Genomic DNA, 7,554 nt, shown 5'->3' with positions numbered 1-7,554 from the left:
CTGTCTGTGAGGAGTGTGGTGTGTTCTCCCTGTGTCTGCGTAGGTTTCCTCCGGGTGACTGTCTGTGAGGAGTGTGGTGTGTTATCCCTCCTTCTGTGTGGGTTTCCTCCGTGTGACTGTCTGTGAGGAGTGTGGTGTGTTCTCCCTGTGTCTGCGTGGGTTTCCTCCAGGTGACTGTCTTAGAGGAGTGTGGTGTGTTATCCCTCTTTCTGTGTGGGTTTCCTCCGGGTGACTGTCTTAGAGAAGTGTGGTGTGTTATCCCTCTTTCTGTGTGGGTTTCCTCCGGGTGACTGTCTGTGAGGAGTGTGGTGTGTTCTCCCTGTGGCTGCGTGGGTTTCCTCCGGGTGACTGTCTGTGAGGAGTGTGGTGTGTTCTCCCTGTGTCTGCGTGGGTTTCTCCGGGTGACTGTCTGTGAGGAGTGTGGTGTGTTCTCCCTGTGTCTGTGTGGGTTTCCTCTGGGTGCTCCGGTTTCCTCCCACGGTCCAAAAACACACGTTGGTAGGTGGATTGGCTTCTCAAATTTGTCTGTAGGTGTGAGTGAATGTGTGAGTGTGTGTCACCATGTGAAAGACTGGCGCCCCCTCCAGGTTGTGTTCCTGCCTTGCACCCAGTGATTCCTGGCAGGCTCTGGACCCACCGCGACCCTGAACTGGATAAATGCTTACAGACAATGTATGAATAAATTAGAGTTCAGTGACTGTTTCTGTGAGTCACAGGAATATTCTGAAAGTTTCTGAGCCAGTCGAATCTTAGTGGAACATTGTTTTTAATTCTATTTCACTTCTGTGTGCTTCTTAAATTCAGTAATTATGTCTTCAGTGAACAGTGACACTGAGCAAAAGCTCAAAGGCCACATGTAAATAGAGTATGAAAATACTATAATCTAGTAAAATGAACTGCAGTGCTAATTAAAAATGAAAATGCCACCCTTTAGCTGTTACTTGTACACTGGAGGAAATAGTAGTTTGTAAATATTCCACAGGAAGAACAGCTGATGATAAGCTGAGGGCTGTAAAGAATTGTTTGTTTAGTGCATCTCTTGTGTTCCCACAGTACCCAGCTGTTTCAATATAATGTGACTTATGTGTTTAGGCAGAGTTAAATTAATCTAGACTATATACTGCAGCGTCATCTCACTGCCTCAAAACCACATGACCAACACCCACTTGGTTTTGTAACTACAATGTGTATGCATTTATATTTGTTGCTGGAAAGAACAGATGAATCAAATGAGTTGGTAAGGCCTAAGTTGGTCTGAATCAGCCTGTTGTGCACTATTTTGTAACAGTCACATGCGTCAGAGCTGCTTATTTTGACTTCTAGGAGGTATTGCACTCTGCTGCATGCTTTGCCACTCTTGGCTACCAGAGCAGGGATGTAGCTGATTTAGAGAGCAAGATCTTCACAGGTCACAGAAAGCATTAACATTAACATTATCACTGTGCACTAATTCACATATCGTCTTTTTACACTGTGCATGAGCAAAATTATCACGTTAATTTACAGATATTTGAGATTTTACAGGGTCAAGTCTTCTGGTGGCACTTGTTGAATAAAACATCTATGTGTTCGAAGACTTCAGTTTGTCGTTAAGACGGAATCATTTGGATTGATCTACGTGATCTAAAGGCGGCAGGGCTATTTACTATTGTGTGTTTAATGAGAAAAGAACATGGCTGCTTCTGTATCAGCTAAGAATGAACACAACTGCCTTAACACTCTCAGAACTGACTGGTTAATTTAATTAAATCTTAGCTTAGCAGCATCATCCCAGCAAATCAGTTTTCACTAGCTTCACTACCCAGTGCTTGGAGATGCTTGCCTACCTGTGTAAGTTTGTGTGAGTGTTAGAGCAAGGCATCCATATGTTTAACTGTTATGTAAGCTGATCTGATCTGAGCTTTATGAGAGATAATTGCTACCTTTGCTGTCTACATGTCAGTCTGCCTTAGTGTCTCTTTCACTGGGCTCCTCCTATTCTTTCGCCAGATCAATCTTTCTAGAACAATCCCTGAGTCACTCGGACTCAGCGTTTTTTTCAGTGTAGTTCATTATATAATGCAGTTTACTATATACACTGTTGAACAACACAGAAAATAATTATTATTAAAAAAAGTTTAGTTTGAGACAGATATCATTAAAAGAACAACCAGAAAAATACTGAGAAGTTACAGAAAGACCACACCCTTAGTGCATAGTGTGTAAAGCAAGTAATGGCAAGTAAGGAAAATTTAAAACAGCAGCCAATAAAACCATAGACAACGTTATGAATTAGCATAAAATACTGAACCAAAATGTCATTGTCATAGCAGAAATGGCCCAAAGCTAAGAAGGATTTCTTTTGTTATTTGGATATAAAGTACATGAGCTGAAAGCTATTTTACATTTGCAGGGACAGTATTTACCAAGTCTCATCCACAGACAGCATGTTCACTCTCAAAATGGCTTCTGCTGAAACGTGGTACTAGCATGTTGCTTGATTAATGTTTAAGTGCAGGCCCTATAGCTCCGTCTAAGGCACACCGTGGAACCCATCGGTGCGTCTAGATGAAATCTTGTCTCTACATGCCTTACCTTTTACTTTCAAAGTAGTTTGTTCATAGCACTTAGTTCACATTTCTAGTTAAATAAGCCTTAACATTAACAACTGAATAAGACTTTACCAGTACTTAGAGTGAATAGTAATGCCTGTACCAGCTGCTCTAATGCCCTTTTCTTATTAGAATCACTGCTGGAGATTCTGAAGAGGAGCACAGAGAGGCACTTACCTGGTGAGAGAGGAGCCGAACAGAGAGGTGTTAGGGGAGTGAACAGATGGTGCCAAAGTGTCCCTGACGTCTCACTCCCTGCTTTACAGCTACTGCACTTTGACTCTCGCCCTGGCCGCCTCTCTTTAACCATTCAGGGCCACTCTGACCTTTTATGGCAAGTGTAGGAAATCTGCATACAGGTGTATGGGGCATTATCTGTTTGACAGGTATGAGTTATCAGCACCATAACCTACTCTGTACATCTCCTATTAGCAGCACACACACACCCCTCAGGAACTAGGTCTACTGACAATACTGAAAAAGATAAAATAGCAGTGCATTAAATATACTTGGTTCAATTAAAGACATAATTAAAATTATTGCTCAAAGCAAGTAACTTTAAAATACCTGTTTTGTGTTATTTACACATAAATCAAATAAATATAATGCATCACATTTTCAAGAAATTAAATATTCACATTTCATTATGACTGGGGTATATGCAGTAATGAAATTAATTATAACTAATATATACTAAATTACAAAAGTTAAACTGAAGAATAAACAGAGGATAAATGCAGGGGCGGTTCATTTAGAGTGATGGGGTGACACACTACCAGTAAAAACCCATGGCTCTGTATTAACCAAGCTCTGTCAGATGGTTTGTCCCGCCTCCACAGTTCAATCAGCGTACATGAGCGTTTTGTTCCCTACAGTCCTGCCTCTTTTTTGGGCAGTTTCAAGATGGTGGAAATTGCCCCAGATTCCTCTCATACACTGTAATGTTAAGGCTCTTTTTTTTAGCTGCAGAGCCTTCAATTCATTCTCAGTGGGTTCGAGGGGGGGCAATGTACTTTCTTCATATACAAGGTGAGGTGTGTTGATTTGCTGTAGAGGAAAAGTAACTTTATTAAAAAGAACCTTCATAATGAACTCTTGGATAAAACTGTCCACAAACACTGTACAGTATGCAGATAAAAAGAAAGCTTTATGAACCTTGTGGTTACTGGTGGCATTTCCACACGAGGTGACCACAGAAATAAAACTCTTCAACGTTAGATGACACTATCAAATTAGATTCCTGATTAATTTGTACAGTGCAATGTGCCTGTTCTTTAGATGCCTAGCTCTTAATTTACACACTGACCAAGCCATCATTGCAACCGTTGACCTCCCTGAGAGATTTGCAGCAGGTAGTGTCGCAGTCACACAGCTCCAGGGGCCTGGAGGTCGTGGGTTCAATTCCTGCTCCAGGTGACTGTCTGTGAGGAGTGTGGTGTGTTCTCCCTGTTTCTGCGTGGGTTTCCTCCGGGTGACTGTTTGTGAGGAGTGTGGTGTGTTCTCTCTGTGTCTGCGTGGGTTTCCTCCGGGTGACTGTCTGTGAGGAGTGTAGTGTGTTCTCTCTGTGTCTGTGTGGGTTTCCTCCGGGTGACTGTCTGTGAGGAGTGTGGTGTGTTCTCTCTGTGTCTGTGTGGGTTTCCTCCGGGTGACTGTCTGTGAGGAGTGTGGTGTGTTCTCCCTGTGTCTGCGTGGGTTTCCTCCGGGTGACTGTTTGTGAGGAGTGTGGTGTGTTCTCTCTGTGTCTGCGTGGGTTTCCTCCGGGTGACTGTCTGTGAGGAGTGTGGTGTGTTCTCTCTGTGCCTGTGTGGGTTTCCTCCGGGTGACTGTCTGTGAGGAGTGTAGTGTGTTCTCTCTGTGTCTGTGTGGGTTTCCTCCGGGTGCTCCGGTTTCCTCCCACAGTCCAAAAACACACGTTGGTAGGTGGATTGGCGACTCAAAAGTGTCGTGTGTGTGTGATTCATTCAGATAATGAATGAATAATAATGAATGAATTCTATGTTAGGAATAATCTCAAATCCCTCTAAAATATTTGCTTATTTGTTGCTTAAAAACCTATTAATTTTATTCATTAATTAATTCATTAACAGCAATCTTTATAATAAACGTTGCAAACTCTGGTCCAGAAAGTATAAACTGCCTTTACACCTGAGGCATGTTTGAAGCCAGGCAGCTGGAATGAAAACCTGGATATTTATTTTAACTTTTGTGAATAGGCAGGGCTGCTGTAGCCCATGTAGGCAGATATACACTGATAAACCATAACAATATAAACACTTGTTTCTACACTCACAGTCTCAGCCCCACTGACCATGCAGGAACACTTTGTAGTTCTCCAATTACAGATCGGACTCCATCTATTGCTCTGTATACATTTTTTGCCCTTTTTACCCTGTTCTCCAATGGCCACTACTGGACTGAGAATAGTCCATCAACCAAAAATAACCAGCTGATGAAGGAATAGAGAATTGTGCAGCAACAAATCAGCAACTTTTAGTGGACCAACAAGGAAGGTGTGTCTAAAAGACAGTGAGTGAACACAGTGTTTAAAAGCTCCAGCAGCACTGCTGTGTCTGATCCACTCTACACCAGCACAACACACACTAACACATCACCACCTCGTCAGCGTCATGGCAAGGCTGAGAATGATTCACCACCGAAATCATTCCTTCACTGTGGTGGTTCTGACAACAGGGTGAAAGGTTGAAAATAAAGTATACAGAGCAAAAAATGGACTATAGTCTGTAATTATAAAACTACAAAGTGTTCCTGTATGGTCCGTGGAACTGAATGGACAGTGAGTGTTGAAACAAGGGGTTGTTTCTGGGAAATAGCAAAAAAAAAAAAAAAATACTGACTGTTGGTGCAGTTTAGTTTGGACTGAATGCACTAATGATTATGGTATATTTAATCTTTATTGTTGGGGGAACTTGAGTTGCCTTGAGTTTTTTGAGGCACATATCCTTGATTTTAGATGCAATATGTAACTCAAATGGGCCCATTGTTTTACCAAAGTTTACAGATTGGTTTTGAGGATCAGGCAGCGTTTAGACTGTCCCTGCAGCAGTGAACAGTCTGGAGCTTGAGGGGGAAACCAACCGGCAATTTGTTAGATGTCCATTGGCAGACTGTACAGACTCCAGGAGCAGTCTAATGGCCTCTGCTTTTGTTCAGCCCAAATCATGCAGTGACACAACACTGGATTCTTTGTGAATAATGGTACTTATGAGAGCTGCATGGGGAAGTTGAGGGGGAGGAGGCTTCTGATTTACGATTCAAAACGTACTCTGCAATCTCTGACCCTGCCACCCTCACATACTCACACCCTTTTGTTGCACTAAAGATTTCAATTCCTGATAATTACTTACACCCATAAATCTTCCAACTAATGCTCAATGAAAACATATTTTATTTACTTTGTTCATCATAACTGTTCCAAAATGTTTGACTGCTACATACAGAAATGAAAGTACAAGAATTATGTTCCTACCTGTTTCTGGCCTTGTGCGTGAGTGTGTTATGTGTCTCCTAGGTAGCAGAATGTCAGGCTGTTTAGGTCTCTGAACTTCAGCCTCCAGCACACTGCGCCGCACCTCTTCTCATCCACACACTCATTAACCACTCAGCAGAGAGAGAGAGAGCAAAAGAGAGTGCCAGAGCTTTGCCCACCATTACCCCAGCTACCCTCACCCTCCTCCTGCTTACGTAATCCTTCACTGTTATAGTACCTCGGTTCTGTCCTGAAATAAGAAATGGTTTTCTTTTGCCAAATGACATATTTTGTCTTTTTCTTCTTCTTTTTTTGGGGTCTATAAGAAACACAGCCTCGGTAGCTAATCAGATATAAAACAATGTTTTTGGCTAATCCTAAAAAAACAACATAAAATACCTATATAATTATTGTGACTTAATCCTTAAGCACTGCCAAGGTTCTGATTATTTTTGACATTTTTCAGGCCTTGATTAGCAAATCAGCCCTGAGTCACATCACAGCTGAAATCAGGAACAATAAACTAAACTCAAACATGTGTTTCCCTGAGCTACTTTCTGAAGATTTAAACTGAATAGACACAGACGCTCACAAGAGTTTTAAGCTTTCTCTTTCTACAGGATTGTTGCTGAATATTATTAAGTTACAGTTTGCAGAATATATTGAGTTTGATTAGTTACACAAGCTGTGTTTACTACTTCTCAATTAGAAAGAAATGTGCCTTTTGGACAAAAGTGCCCAAACTTTGCATATGACTGTATGTTAATCTGTAACAGACTCTTCCTTGGTTTAACATTCAGTCATTAATTGTCTGTAACTGCTTAACTAGTTCAGGGTCATGGTGGGTCTGGAGCCTACCTGGAATCATTGGGTACAAAGTGGGAACACACCCTGGAGGGAGCGCCAGTCGTTCGCAGGGTGACACACACTCACATATTCACTCGCACACTCACACCTATGGACAATTTTAAATTGCCAAACCACCTACCACGCGCTTATGGACCGTGGGAGGAAACCCGCGTGGAAACCCTGGGATAGCACACCAAGCTCAATCACCCAGGATGGGGCTTAAAACCAAACCCAAACCTTAGGACCTATGTGACAGCGACACTACATCCTGTGCCACCATGCTGCCCTTCTTGGTTTAACAGTGGTAACTAATTTACTATGACTGCTGTAAAGTCAATCAGTATGACCTGCTTAAACAATATCAACAAATAATAATAATTAGTAATTGCCCAGTCTGCTGTATATATATATATGTTCATTTTAATTGTTATAAAGCAAAATGTTTTACACATTTATACATTCAAAAATACACAAATAATATAAAATATTAAAATGTGATGTTTACAATCAACAAATTTATTTCTGAATTTTTGAAAATATTTTTATACATATTTCTGTGTTTTCTAATTATATATATATATATATATAGCTAAAATATGCACACGTGGTCTCTCCTGGTATCGCGTT

This window comes from Hoplias malabaricus, chromosome 12 (genome assembly GCF_029633855.1).
Source record: "Hoplias malabaricus isolate fHopMal1 chromosome 12, fHopMal1.hap1, whole genome shotgun sequence".
NCBI classification, from domain to species: domain Eukaryota; kingdom Metazoa; phylum Chordata; class Actinopteri; order Characiformes; family Erythrinidae; genus Hoplias; species Hoplias malabaricus.
This window is presented reverse-complemented; position numbering follows the sequence as displayed.